Source organism: Schistocerca serialis, chromosome 4, assembly GCF_023864345.2.
Source record: "Schistocerca serialis cubense isolate TAMUIC-IGC-003099 chromosome 4, iqSchSeri2.2, whole genome shotgun sequence".
Lineage (NCBI taxonomy): Eukaryota > Metazoa > Arthropoda > Insecta > Orthoptera > Acrididae > Schistocerca > Schistocerca serialis.
In genome coordinates this window covers 75,566,464-75,582,767 of record NC_064641.1, presented here as the reverse complement: position 1 = coordinate 75,582,767, position 16,304 = coordinate 75,566,464, and positions in this window count along the sequence as shown.

The window sequence follows — 16,304 nt, the reverse complement described above, 5'->3', positions numbered from 1 at the left end:
TTGTTATTCCTGCTATACATGTTTGGATGTTGTTGTATGCTGTTTCTCTGAAAATATCCTGGATGGTACCTGTTATCCTCTCTTCTTTGATCTCTATGATTTCGGTTCCTTCTTCTGTTGTTATTTTGAATATAACTGTTATTGTTCTGATTGTAATTACTGTTCGTATAACCATTATAGTAATAATTACCGTTTCACTGCCGCTCTTCTTTGATCTCTATGATTTCGGTTCCTTCTTCTGTTGTTATTTTGAATATAACTGTTATTGTTCTGATTGTAATTACTGTTCGTATAACCATTATAGTAATAATTACTGTTTCGCTGCCAATGCTGCGAGTTTTTTCTCATAATATTGAATGGATTTGTCCCAGTGTAGTGTGAATTGTTTCTTTGAGTGTTTTGTTGTGGTGTCGGAGGCGGATTCCAATAGCCTCTGTCATTTATGTTGTTGTGCGTACGCGAATTTCTTGGATGGATCGGGTACAATTGATTGAAATTCCTGATCTCATCTCTGTAAACAACATCTATCTCATCAACATAACTGAAAAAATTCTTTATGTTGTCCTCGGACACTCCTATTAATTTATCACGGTAAGGAAATGGTAAGTGGCTTTTAAGTGTTCTAATTAAGTCTGGTAAATCTGCTGGTTTTGTCCAATATAATGTTTTGTCTAGGTAGCGTTCAAAGTATTGACGTAAAGTCTTTCTTCGGGTTGTAAATTTCTGGATTGTATACTTCTTGTTTTAAACTTTGCTGTTCTGTGATCGACCAGAATTCCTCAAGAAATGCTTGTTCAAACTGTTCAAATGTTAAACATCGTCTTTTCATTGCTGCTCCCCACTTAGCTGCTCTTCCATGTAACAAATTTGTAACATATCGAATTTTATTAGCTTCTAACCAATGTCTCGGGAAAATACCATCAAAAGAGCGGATGCAAACAATCGGATGCACTTTGTCTTTCTCATCACATGAAAATGTCTGAAAGTATCCATGTCGTACTAATGTTTCATCAGCTACTCCCGATGGTATTATGGGTCCTGCATTTTGTGTCAAACTGTGCATAGTATGTGGTGATGTCTGATAGTAATTTTGATCTTGTGGTAGCATTGAAAATGGTTCATTGGGATTTGCATCACGCATTGGTAATTCTATTTTTGGCTGTGTGCTGGGTCTAGCATTATTCGGATTCTCATTTGTGTTTTGGTTGCCTGTTATGGGTTTTGGTATCACTGACAAACTTGGTATTACGAGGCCTGTTCAGAAAGTAAGCTCCGATTGATTGCCAAATTGAAACCACAGTGAACATCAGAAATGTTTTACTTGTAACAATTAGCTACACCTTTCAGCTACTTCTCTACGTAGTCGCCGTTCTGACTTAGACTTTTGTCATAGCGTTGTACCAACTTTTCAATAGCCTCATCATAGAAGGCAGCCGCCAGTGCTTTCCACCAATTCTCCACGCTGGCCTACACCTCGTTGTCTGTGTCAAAATGTTGTCTTCAAAGACAGTGGTTCATGTGACCAGAGATGAAACTCAGGGGGAGACAATTGCGGACTGTATTGTGGGTAATCTCACATTTCCATTTGAAAACGATGCAGGAGCATCTTCATTGCCCCTGCAGAATGCGGCTGAGAATTGTCTTGAAGAAGGAACAGCATGACAGTTATGTAATGTTAGCTGCATAGCTTCAGGCGAAATTTCTCACCAGGCCCTCGTACTTGGCGGCAGACACTATTTTCTAGACATCTTTACGCACTCACTGCGAGCTCAGAAATGAGAAAAGCGACGTGATGCTAACTGGGGTTATACTAGAGACACTACCCATCACATCTGTGCAAAGCTTTATCGGATTTTCATAGGCCGTTTCCATTTCGCGACCGATTGGAGCTTACTTTCTGAACGCCCCTCGTACATTTTCTTTAAGTTTACGTACCTCTTTCTGAATATTATCTGTTTCTCCCTTTACTTGTTCCTTTGTCTTATCTAAAATGATCTGTGTCATTGTATCAAACTTCTCATCTAAATAATCATCACATAATTTGCATTTATGTACAAGTTTCTCTGCTAGAGTTGTCATTCTTTAAAGATGCCACATCTGCTCTGACTTCAAGTTTTTCTAACTTTTCCTGTAAGGATTTCTGCTCCAATGTTACATCATTTAATGTCTGAAGAGTCTGTAATCGTCAGGTTTAAGTGTTCTTGGCGGCGTATATGAATGTAGTGGCAAATCGCTCCGTGAATATCGGTAAATTACCGTCAGTGAATTGTATGCTATGTGCAAAAAAAGTGATAAAAGGTGTTAAAATATGTGTAGTGGCGCATAAATGGTATCATTCTTGTTGTTTCGTGGAAGCAAATCTCGGTCAACATAGGCCTACATGCGACTGTGGAACTGAGTGCAACGGTCTTGAAACTGCATTTGAAATGTGCAACGCTGGACTCAAAATAAGTGTGAGGGAAGAACTGCAAAGCGACTTAAGTAAAGCTAGACAATATGCAGAAATGCTGAAAAGTTTGATCGACTATATGGACCTTCCCACAGATACGCAAACAGGCAAACGAGAGTGTGTATATACTAGGCCTAAGAAAATATCTCGACCTGTCTTAAACACCAATGTTTTTCGTGTTCCACTAATGAATAAATACGATGTTCTAAGTGCAGACAGCTCAGAATCACGGACAAAAAATCTCAGTGTAACAGGTAACTGCTCGGAAAGATCTGTTGAACAAAAAAGTGCCAGCAGAAACACGTTACCATCAAATACTATTAAACGAAAAAATCGTGTGAGAGCAACTTGTAATAAAACTGAACACGAGACAAAAAAGGAAACAGAGAAGAAGAAGGAAGAAATATACATATTATCGACGAGTCATGGCAAGGGACTGGCTACAATCATGTCTGATATGCAGTCCGAATATAAAGTGATTGGAATTTCGAAACCTGGTGCTCCTCTACGAGAAGTGCTGAAAAACTGTGAAAGTTCCGTGAAAAGCGACGTCAACTGTGTCATAATCGGAGGGGGAAACGATGTCTATAAAAATGAAAGCAGCCTTGCTGTAAGAACACTGAAAGAATCGCTAGGAAAAATTTCACAGGCGAAGGTATTTGTTGTAAACATTCCCTACAGACACGATTTAACGGAAGACTCGTGTGTAAACAAAGAAATCATCGCGACAAATCGGAAATTCAGGAAGATTTGTAGCGGTTTTGTGCACACAACTTTCATTGAAGCAACGAGTTCAGTAAGAGAGCATTTTACTAGACATGGACTGCACAGAAACAACCTAGGCAAGAAAGTGCTGGCGAAAGAAATTCTCCAGGTGATAAAGACAGCAGGAGTGGGTGCCTATGTAAAAATAGCACTACCTGCAACAGGTTTTCTGCCAATGACAACAGAAAAGAAAAGTGCACCAACAGCATATGAGGAAGAAACATCTGCAGATACACCCTATGATGAAAAAATTACAACTGTGCAAACATGTAAAGCGTCACAGTCACCAGTGGCATTATCAGTAGCAGCAGTGGAAAAGGAAGTAACAGTAGCATCAACAGCAGAAGTTTCACCAGCAACAGTAACTATAGTGCCTCTAAAAGGAGAAATGAGAATTGCAGCAGGAGAAGCAGCATCAAGTGTTACGTGTAGACGGAAAACAGCACCTCCTGTCCGTCTAAATGATTTTTTAGTGGAAGGCAGCAGGATGAAGCAGCCCAGGAGATAAGTAGTGTAACAAATTTCACAACACCTCACCAAAACGTTCAATCTAAAATAAACAACAATTATGATCTTAAAATTTGCTATCTGAATGTTCAAGGACTAATAGATAAAGAATTTATTGTAAACAGTTTTGGACTAGATAACAAATTTGATATTTTCTGTCTGAGTGAACATTGGGTTACGGAGAGTGTCCTTACAGTTGTCAAACTTGATAACTATAATGTAGCAAATAGTTACTGTAGAAAACTGCATATAAGAGGTGGTGTGGCAATATATATTAATCAGTCATTCAGCTGCTCCATTGTTAAGTTGGACCTAGATTATTTATGTGAGGAACAGAACTTTGAAGCCACTGGTATAGTTATGGACAGTCTTAAGTTAGTAATAGTATCCCTTTACAGGTCACCTAAGGGTATCATCAATGTATTTCTAGAAAAATTGGACATGCTGTTAGATGTACTAAGAGGGACCAGATGGTTGCATTATGACATAGTAATTGGTGGAGATCTGAATGCAGATTTTGATATAACAACACACAAACGTACTGTGACTGAGTTGAAAAACCTTTTAAGACAGTGCAATTTGCACTCAATCAATAACAGGCCCACAAGAGATAAAGCATGTCTTGACAATATTTTTGTCAACTTTAAAACTACAGAAGAATCATGTGCTGTTACAGCGTTTCCATTTTCAGATCATGACTCTGTATCTTTAAACTATACAAGTAGGTTCTGTATTGATAATAGTAATATTCCTAAGCCTGTCCCAAAAGTTATAATCACCAGGCCTGTCACAGATGACAAAATTGTTCAGCTCTGTAAGTCCCTTGCTGAGAGAGACTGGTTCAACCAATGTCATGGTGACACAAGTTATAGTCTTAGTGCTGATTTGTCAGGGAAACTATTATTTGAGAGATTTTTTAAAACATTTCTGACACAATTTAATGACAATATCCCCATAAAGAAATGCAAATTAACTGACAAAGGCTTTACAAACAGGGCTACAAACAGACAAAATTCATGGTTCACTAAACAATTATCAAGTATGAAAAACCAAGTTATGGTGTTGCACAATATATGTAGCAATCAGAAAACAGAACATGCCAGATTAGCCTATATAAAATGCAGGAATGAGTATAAAAAAGCCATCGTGGAAGCCAAAAAAGCACATAATTTCAATACCATTGATAATTCTACAAATAAGTGCAAAGCTGCATGGAAATTAATAAATGGTGTTGCTAAAGATGTAAGAAGCAAAAAAATTAATATAAGTCCCCAAAAATTCAATGATTTCTTTATTAAATCTGTTGAAAATGTAGGAAATACTATAATCAAACCTGATATCAATTCATCAGAGTTACTTTCTAAAAATGTTTGCAGAACACCAACAGACACAGGTACGTTTATGTTCTCCGAGGTCTCACCTAGTCATGTCCTAAGCATTGTAAAACGGATGAAATCTTCAGACAGTGTAGATATATACGACATATCCTGTAATTTACTAAAGAGAGTAATAGACTATATTGTGTACCCCTTAACATTCTGTATAAATAAATGCATATCTGAAGGATATTTTCCCGAAGAACTCAAAGTGGCTAGGGTAATTCCAATATATAAAAAGGGAGATATGGACTCACCTTGCAGTTACAGACCAATCTCCATAGTCCCAGCTTTTTCTAAAATACTGGAATGTGTAATTTACCAACAGCTATCTGTCTATTTTGAAAAATTAGGAATAATTAGTGAATCTCAGTATGGTTTTAGGAAAAAGTTGTCTACTGTGGATGCTATAGACTTTGTAGTCAAATACTTACATCAAGTGTTTGAGGATAAGGGCTATGCTCAACTCACATTTTGTGATCTAAGCAAAGCTTTTGACTGTGTAAAGCATAAGCCACTCCTAGAAAAACTGGAATTCTATGGCATTAGACATAACAGCCTTAAATTAATAAAATCATATCTTCAGAATCGTAAGCAAGTTGTTTGTGTAGGGAGAGAAATGTCGAGTATAGAGCAAGTCAAGGTAGGTGTTCCACAGGGATCTGTGCTGGGCCCCTTTTTGTTCCTGATAATGATAAATGATCTGCCGTCATTTATCAAGTCCACCACTGTGTTGTATGCAGATGATACAACATTTCTTCATGCTAGTGAGGATTTCAATAGCCTTAAAACTTGTGCAGCAAAGACAATTGACCAAGCATCCTATTGGTTCAAGGCAAATGGATTCCTGCTGAATGAAAACAAAACACAGCAGATGGTCTGTAGTCTTAGAGAAAAGCTTCTGTCAGACGATCCAAGTTATGTCAAATTTTTGGGGGTATACATTGATGATAAATTATCTTGGGGTCAACATGTACAATATATTAGTGGTAAATTGTCTAGAGTTATTTACCTGTTAAGGCGACTTATGGATTGTGTTCCTGAAAAATATGTTAGAACATCCTATTTTTCATTCTTTCAGAGTATAATAACATATGGAATTATTTTGTGGGGGAACTCTAGCTGTGTACATGACATATTAATACTGCAAAAAAAAGCTATTAGGATAATTACTGATTCTGCATATAAGGCACACTGTAAACCATTGTTCTGTGAACAGAAAATCATGACTGTTATAAACTTGTACATATACTATGTTCTAATTTATACGAAGAAGAAATTACCAGAAACAAAAACCAGAGAAAATGTACACAGCCATAATACAAGAAGGAATAGGTGCCTCTATATTCCTTACCACAGGTTGTCAAAGTCACTCAACAGCTACGAAATCATGGGGTACAAATTATTTAATAAACTTCCTCAATCTGTTCAAGAATTACCTGAACAATTATTCAAACAAACAATTCATGACTGGCTAGTCCTCCACCCATTCTATGACATAAGAGAATTTATCAACTGTAATATAATACTATAATGTTTCTTTCAAACTATTAATTGTATTTTAGTATGTGTATGACGTTGTCTATTGCTGTAATGGCCGAATGACAATAAAATTATTATTATTATTATTATTATTATTATTATTATTATTATTATTATTATTATGGTTTGTTTTTACGGAATTGTGTGACTGGTGACTGTCTTAATTCGTCAACTTGGGTAATGGTTTTCTGTTGTTCAAAAACTACTGTTAACAATTTCTCATTACATCGTCGTAAGTCAGTTTCTGTCTCGTCACTGAATTCCATAAATGCCTTTTCTTGCTTCGTAACCTTGTCTGATAAGTCAGTAAATTTCCTTCCGAGAGTACTGGTGGTTTCTGTCAAGTCGGCAATTTGTCTCGGTTGTTTCTCAAAATTTTGTTTTATGTCCCGTGTCAGTTCTTCGAATTTAGTGTCAAATTTCCCAATGTCAAGTTTTAAATTGTCGTCTAAAGCGTCAAATCTTTTGTCTAAAGTGTCAGGTCACCAAGTAACTTCAGAATCTGGTTGAGCATGTCAGAGTCCTGTGTCTTAGTTTCGTCGTTATTTCGTGTCTGATTGATGTCTGGTTCTGAAGTTGACGTTGTCATAGTCGCGTTTTGTCGCTTAGTACTCACTTTCCATTCGCCTGTTTAAATATAGGGGTTGTTGTCTTAATCGATCCGGTAAAATTATATCTTGAACATCCTTACTATTAAGTTCAATATTCATTTGACTGTTGGACATGTTTTGCAATGTGTCACTTTCACTAAGCTCATCCGCGGAAAGAATTTATACGCGTCTAGCGTCCATCTTGCGATTTTCGTAATTAATTGCAAATAAAATTTTCCAATGGCAAAAAAAAAATTTAAAATGTATGTTGAAATCTGAAATTTCTCTTATGGAAATGGATATTTCTATATGATTCTTTAATTAGAAATTGAATTATTAAACTGGTACTGAAATTTCCCTCTCACAAATAAATGACTGTGAATATGCTCTTCACTTATCATTTGCAATAATAGTAAATCAATTTTAACTACAATTAGGAAAAATAATTTCGAAATAAATGGATCGGAATAAAGGAAGTACAGATGGCTGCTTGAAACTGGAAAAAATGTAAATTTCTGTACTCACCAATTTTTTTTTTTCAGTCTTATGTTGCAAATGTAGCGTCAGATATACAGTTTTCAATCCAAAATTTTTCTTTCGCGTCCGTGCTAGTTATTTTATGGAACGTTATCCTTTGCCTTATTTTTTAACAAATTAATTTCCTCAGCATGAAAATGAAAATTAACACGAATTAATAACAGGGAAAACAATATTGTTGTATATTTGATGCACGTAACATTACAATTTAAATGAATGAGACTTAGTCCAAATTCATTTTCTGATGCTATTAAGAGATTAAAATTAGATAAAATGTCCAAAATTTATAATAATTGCACTTGTATCAAATCCGGAGATTGTGAGTCCTGTCACCAGGATGCCAATTGTAGTGTTTCCTTTACTCGGGGTTCTGCCGTGAAAATATAAAATAGAAAATCTGATTGGGCTTGAATTTTGGTGGTTTCAGTTACAGATAAGGCGGACTTCATATTATTGATTGAGATAGTGCTGTAATTTGACTGTGCGTGGCAGACCGGGTCGGCAACACTACAAAAATCGACTGTACGGAAATACCATCAGAAACTAGTGGAAATTTACCTTATAATCTTGTTAAAAACGCAGTACTAATTACAATATAGTCTTCATGGCTGTCGTCCTAATTCCCTTGTAGGACGACCCGTCTGTTGAAAACTTCAAGTTGTCACTGTCATGATCAATTCACAAATTTGGCGATAACCACCTCGAATGACTATTGAAACAACCTCGCTTTGTAATATAATTTTAATTTCCACCCAAAAGCACACTCAACACAGTGCGGAAAACTACACGCCTTTCGTATCAAGACAAGAGAGAGAGTAATCAATTAGCTGTTAAAAACAAAACCAACGCAAAAGTAAAAAAAAAAAAAGAAAAAAATTATTTATAAAAATCGGTCGCTGGCGCAGCGCTCTTCTGCGTGCGCGATCGTGAATTATATCTTTGTATCGGCGGAGGCGCGGTAGTCAAAGTACCATTACAATTTGTAGAGACAACTACCCTTTGTTTCCTATTGCACAGGTATGATGATGTAAGCCAGTGTAGAAGACTACCCCAAATTCCATACCTGTCAAATTGTGGATAAGAAGTGCATGATTTACGGACTCAAAGGCTTTTGTGAAACCACAAGAGACTGCAACTTTATTTTTATTATCTAATGATGTTCTAGTATTGTCAACAAACTTGTTAATTGCATCTGTAGTACTTTTTCCACAGTGAAAGCCAAATTGATTTTTCAAAATAATCTCATATTTTTCAATTAAATTTTGAATCTGGATGGCTACTATTTTTCTAAATTCTTTTGACAGGACTGGAGGAAGAGATGCAGAATGATAATTTCCCATACCCTCTCTTGACCCTTTTTTGAATACCGGTTTTACTTCTGCGTACTTTAGCACCTGTGGGAAACATCCATGTTCAAAAGGTTGGTTTATTGTTTAGAGTTATTGTCTAGCCTGATGAACTTCTCTTGTCTCTTAAAGTTTCCAGAACTAGGATGAAATTAAAATGGAATTTGCACTCAGTTGGATATTGGCTGTATTCTTTATTGTGTGCTGCACTCCTTTGCAAATATTCTAATGAATTAGTAGCAAATAACAAAATGGTTCAAATGGCTCTGAGCACTATGGGACTCAACTGCTGAGGTCATTAGTCCCCTAGAACTTAGAACTAGTTAAACCTAACTAACCTAAGGACATCACAAACATCCATGCCCGAGGCAGGATTCGAACCTGCGACTGTAGCGGTCTTGCGGTTCCAGACTGCAGCGCCTTTAACCGCACGGCCACTGCGGCCGGCCAGCAAATAACAAATAGCAGTGGGAATTGCCTGTCAACACACGTAATCATGTGATTCATGTGTTGTGTTAGATGAAATGGAACACAAATATTTGACAGTATAATTATGTCAGCATTATGACTTAACAAAAGGTGTGCAAAAGGGGATTTTAAACATGTCATGTTAAAAAGAGTTTCATGTGGTATGCTGATATGTTTGTTTTTGCTGTATGTTGCTCATCATGATGCTCCATGAAGAGTTGCAGAAAATGATTTCTAACATGGAAAGAAAGTGAAACTTCCTGTGCCTGTCCACCACACGGACTGCCTGCAAGTAACAGAACAGTGCACACTCTGCTGCAGAGTGAAAGTTACATGAAGGTGTTGCTCCAAATCTAGTTCAAACCCTTAAAACAATAAGGAAGTAAATTATACAGCCAAAGATTTGGTACTGTTTCCAAAGTAAATATTTCACTGTGATTGAGTGTTTTGTGCATAATGGAACGTCACGAGAGTTTAGAACTATGGGGCTAGAATGATTTTAAAGTTATGCCTGTTGTACAAAAACTGCCACTAAATTATACAGATTTCTAGTGCAGAAACACAGAAAATTTTACATGTACAGCAATTACAACAACTATAGCTTCCACAGTTATTGCCTCAAATTAATGTTCACAAAGGAAATGCTTAAATTAACTTATCATCTGGCATTACATATAGAGAAGAATACAATGTTAATAACTACAGTTTTCTGAAGTATCAATCTGGTTTCTACTCCCCCTTCTGATTACATATGCTTCACCCTCATCATAAAAGTTGTGGTGGGTCTTTTTTTTTTTTTTTTTTTAAGATTATCTGCTGCTGATATCTTGAGGTGTTTGGTGTTCTGATAGATATCAGTGCTGTTTGTACACAGGAGTTAGACAACACGACTGTTTGTCTTCATCAGGATATACGTGGAATTGTCAAGCAGAATTAGTCAAATATTTATACCTCCTGCCTTTCCCTTCAATGGTCAGTTATTGGCACTCTGTTTGTGGTCTGTTCCCTCTATAATTGTCCTGAGACAGTTCACCTCCCGTTCTGTGTGCCTGGCAGTGAGCTGGCATTCTGTTTTCAATCCAGTGGACTGGACAGATCTGGCATTCTGTTCTCAGTACAGAGTATCTGGTGCTTTCTGTGGGATTTGTTTCCCATGTCCACATTCTTAGTTCTTCTTTTTGTTGAGTTCAACTGCTGCGGCTGTTGCATTTTATCCAATTCAGATTTGTGGTCCCAGTATCTGGTGGTCTGTGCCAGAATCCTTGTTTTTTTTTTTTTTTTTTTTTTTTAAATAAAGGTCATAGTATGATTATGTTCCACACAGTGCTCAGCAATGTCTAATTTAGTTGTCTGTCACAGCATTTGTGCCTCTGATGTTCTCAGCATCTGATGTCCACTGTCTTAGTTGTCTGACCAATTTATTAAATAATGGAATTTTATTAAATATGTATGTTCGTAAGAACAAAATTGTATATAAATAACTGGTTCATACTTAGGGAAATTATATGATGTAATTTAAAAGGCGTAGGGAACCCCCTCCACTACGGAAGGGACTGGGTGCACAAGAAAAGGTGGAAGTGGTGGTCTATCTGGGTGGCAAGAGAGAGAGAGCACGTTAGGTAATCAGTGGCCAGCAGTTGCATATCTATGATAGAATGGCCTCGGATATGATCCCAGCTGTAAAATGGTGCTCTTGTATTTGGAATTGCTCTAAAAATGATTAACTCACCACCAAGAAGAAATGAAATAGAGCATTAAACTGCCAAAGAAGAGACCAAATAGCCGCCACGTTCTTGCCACCACTATTGCGCCACTGCTTCATCTACTTTGGAAAACAGATATGTATGCCAGTATGAACCAGTGTGTTTGTGTGTGCTTTTGCAATAACAATCAGTGTTGCAAAACATGTGTTTAAACTTTGAACTGCCCTCTTCATGATACCAAGTAGGGTCCTATCCTAAGAATGTTAAAGACCGAGTATCCTATTTATGAAGAAATTCTAACTTGGTTCCATTTAAATGTGCCTGAGTTTCAGTTTTCAAATACATAAAAGTTGCTAGTTACCCTAAATCATTTGTTTCATAGATAAAGAGAGAGGCACATTATATTAAACTTATGAAAAGCTATAATTTGCTATGAATTGCTCTTACTTTCAAAGTGCCAAAGTTTTAGTACTAAAGAGTATAAATATGGTTAGTTAAAATTACTTGCTTCACAAGTTATATTATAAGGCACTTAATTTTGATCCGATTTGAAATTTAACTCTAACTTGAAATCATTTTGAAGTTAATTAAGTATATTGCCAATGCAAATGTTTATAAAGCTTTGCAAGATAATTAATATCAAGTGGGAGTGGAAATCAGTATTATTGTAATGAAAAGTGTTTCTATAAGGTGTGCATAGTTGATGATAAAGGAAGTAACAGTTTAAGGACCCTCACTATAATTTATACCAGCAGAAGGAAGTTAATTTGAATCTGGTTTTTGCTCATGAATCTGAAACATTATCACTGTAGAATGAATATGAAGTGTGTTATTTCATTGTTATATTATTGCACTTGTGATGTGTATATGTGTATTAGCCAAATTTGAACTCGTCAGCAGCCACTTAGCCTCATGTCGTCTTTGGGGAACAATTCCTGTGCTGAATTAGTTAAAGGTTGAAGTGATGATTGTAATTAACAAGGGTAAAGTCTATTTTAAATTTCTGTGACTGCTAACCTATACTTTTGATAATTACTGCTACCCACAGTGTAGTTTGTCTGGTTGTTGTAGGTGTTTATTGCACTTTACTAAGAAAGAATTTGTGAAAGTTCTCCCTGTATAATTCTAAATTGATACACAAAAAAGATAATATCATAGACACACACACACACACACACACACACACACTTACCGAACGAAAGCGCTGGCAGGTCGATAGACACACAAACAAACACAAACATACACACAAAATTCAAGCTTTCGCAACAAACTGTTGCCTCATCAGGAAAGAGGGAAGGAGAGGGGGAGACGAAAGGAAGTGGGTTTTAAGGGAGAGGGTAAGGAGTCATTCCAATCCCGGGAGCGGAAAGACTTACCTTAGGGGGAAAAAAGGACAGGTATACACTCGCACACACGCACATATCCATCCACACATACAGACACAAGCAGACATGTCTGCATATATATATATATAAAAACAAAGATGAGGTGACTTACCGAACGAAAGCGCTGGCAGGTCGATAGACACACAAACAAACACAAACATACACACAAAATTCAAGCTTTTGCAACAAACTGTTGCCTCATCAGGAAAGAGGGAAGGAGAGGGGGAGACGAAAGGAAGTGGGTTTTAAGGGAGAGGGTAAGGAGTCATTCCAATCCCGGGAGCGGGATGTCTGCCTGTGTCTGTATGTGTAGATGGATATGTGCGTGTGTGCGAGTGTATACCTGTCCTTTTTTCCTCCTAAGGTAAGTCTTTCCGCTCCCGGGATTGGAATGACTCCTTACCCTCTCCCTTAAAACCCACTTCCTTTCGTCTTCCCCTCTCCTTCCCTCTTTCCTGATGAGGCAACAGTTTGTTGCGAAAGCTTGAATTTTGTGTGTATGTTTGTGTTTGTTTGTGTGTCTATCGACCTGCCAGCGCTTTTGTTCGGTAAGTCACCTCATCTTTGTTTTTATATATAATTTTTCCCACGTGGAATGTTTCCTTCCATTATATGCATATATTATATAGACCTGCCAGAGCTTTCGTATGGTAAGTCACATCATCTTTGTTTTTATATATATTTTTCCCGCGTGGAATGAGTCATTCCAATCCCGGGAGCGGAAAGACTTACCTTAGGGGGAAAAAAGGACGGGTATACACTCACTCACACACACACACATATCCATCCACACATATACAGACACAAGCAGACATTTGTAAAGGCAAAGAGTTTGGGCAGAGATGTCAGTCGAGGCGGAAGTAAAGAGGCAAAGATGTTGTTGAATGACAGGTGAGGTATGAGCGGCGGCAACTTGAAATTAGCAGAGGTTGAAGCCTGGCGGATAACGAGAAGAGAGGATATACTGAAGGGCAAGTTCCCATTTCCGGAGTTTTGACAGGTTGGTGTTAGTGGGAAGCATCCACATAACCTGGACGGTGTAACACTGTGCCAAGATGTGCTGGCCGTGCACCAAGGCATGTTTAGCCACAGGGTGATCCTCATTACCAACAAACACTGTCTGCCTGTGTCCATTCATGCGAATGGACAGTTGTTGCTGGTCATTCCCACATAGAATGCATCACAATGTAGGCAGGTCAGTTGGTAAATCACGTGGGTGCTTTCACATGTGGCTCTGCCTTTGATCGTGTACACCTAACGGGTTACAGGACTGGAGTAGGTGGTGGTGGGAGGGTGCATGGGCACCTACTCCAGTCCTGTAACCCGGAAGGTGTACACGATCAAAGGCAGAGCCACATGTGAAAGCACCCACATGATTTACCAACTGACCTGCCTACACTGTGATGCATTCTATGTGTGAATGACCAGCAACAAACTGTCCATTCGCATGAATGGACACAGGCAGACAGTGTTTGTTGGTAATGAGGATCACCCTGTGGCTAAACATGCCTTGGTGCATGGCCATCACATCGTGGCACAGTGTTACACCGTCCGGGTTATCTGGATACTTTCCGCCAACACCAACCTATCCGAACTCCGGAGATGGGAACTTGCTCTTCAATATATCCTCTCTTCCTGTTACCCACCAGGCCTCAATCTCCGCTAATTTCAAGTTGCCGCCTGTCATTCATCATCATCTTTGCCTCTGCACTTCCGCCTCGACTGACATCTCTGCCCAAACTCTTTGTCTTTAAATATGTCTGCTTGTGTCTGTATATGTGTGGTTGGATATGTGTGTGTGTGCGCGAGTGTACACCCGTCCTTTTTTCCCCCTAAGGTAAGTCTTTCCGCTCCCGGGATTGGAATGACTCCTTACCCTCTCCCTTAAAACCCACTTCCTTTCGTCTTTCCCTCTCCTTCCCTCTTTCCTGATGAGGCAACAGTTTGTTGTGAAAGCTTGAATTTTGTGTGTATGTGTGTGTTTGTTTGTGTTTCTATCGACCTGCCAGCGCTTTCGTATGGTAAGTCACATCATCGATAGACACACAAACAAACACAAACATACACACAAAATTCAAGCTTTCGCAACAAACAGTTGCTTCATCAGGAAAGAGGGAAGGAGAGGGAAAGACGAAAGGATGTGGGTTTTAAGGGAGAGGGTAAGGAGTCATTCCAATCCCAGGAGCGGAAAGACTTACCTTAGGGGGAAAAAAGGACAGGTATACACCCGCACACACACACATATCCATCCACACATACACAGACACAAGCAGACATTTGTAAAGGCAAAGAGTTTGGGCAGAGATGTCAATCAAGGCGGAAGTAAAGAGGCAAAGATGTTGTTGAAAGGCAGGTGAGGTATGAGTGGCGGCAACTTGAAATTAGCGGAGGTTGAGGCCTGGCGGATAACGAGAAGAGAGGATATACTGAAGGGCAAGTTCCCATCTCCGGAGTTCTGAAAGGTTGTTGTTAGTGGGAAGTATCCAGATAACCCGGACGGTGTAACACTGTGCCAAGATGTGCTGGCTGTGCACCAAGGCATGTTTAGCCACAGGGTGATCATCATTACCAACAAACACTGTCTGCCTGTGTCCATTCATGCGAAAGGACAGTTTGTTGCTGGTCATTCCCACATAGAAAGCTTCACAGTGTAGGCAAGTCAGTTGGTAAATCACATGGGTGCTTTCACACATGGCTCTGCCTTTGATCGTGTACACCTTCCGGGTTACAGGACTGGAGTAGGTGGTGGTGGGAGGCTGCATGGAACCGCCCCCGGTGTAAAACCTGTACTTTATACAGTCTGTATATGTGTGGATGGATATATGTGTGTGTGTGTGTGTGTGTGTGTGTGTGTGTGTGTGTGTGTGTGTGTGTGTGTGTGTGTGTGAGTGTATACCTGTCCTTTTTTTCCCCCTAAGGTAAGTCTTTCCGCTCCCGGGATTGGAATGACTCCTTACCCTCTCCCTTAAAACCCACATCCTTTCGTCTTTCCCTCTCCTTCCCTCTTTCCTGACGAAGCAACCGTTGGTTGCGAAAGCTAAAATTTTGTGTGTATGTTTGTGTTTGTTTGTGTGTCTATCGACCTGCCAGCACTTTTGTTTGGTAAGTCACATCATCTTTGTTTTTAGATATATTTTTCCCAAGTGGAATGTTTCCCCAAAGATGATGTGACTTACCATACGAAAGCGCTGGCAAGTCGATAGAAACACAAACAGACACATACATACACACAAAATTCAAGCTTTCACAACAAACTGTTGCCTCATCAGGAAAGAGGGAAGGAGAGGCTGATTCTTTATAATCTTGCTAATCTTTTAAGGGATAGGGTAAGGAGTCATTCCAATCCCGGGAGCGGAAAGACTTACCTTAAGGGGAAAAAAGGACGGGTATACACTCGCGCGCACACATGCACGCGCACACACACACACACACACACACACACACACACACACACACACACACACACACACACACACACACATATCCATCCGCACATACACAGACACAAGCAGACGTGTGTGTGTCTACTGCTGACAAAGGCCTTAATGGCCGAAAGCTTTAATTGTGTGAACCTTTTTGTTGTGCCTATCACTACTCAGCATCTCTGCTATATGGTGAGGAGCAACTTTCCTTCTC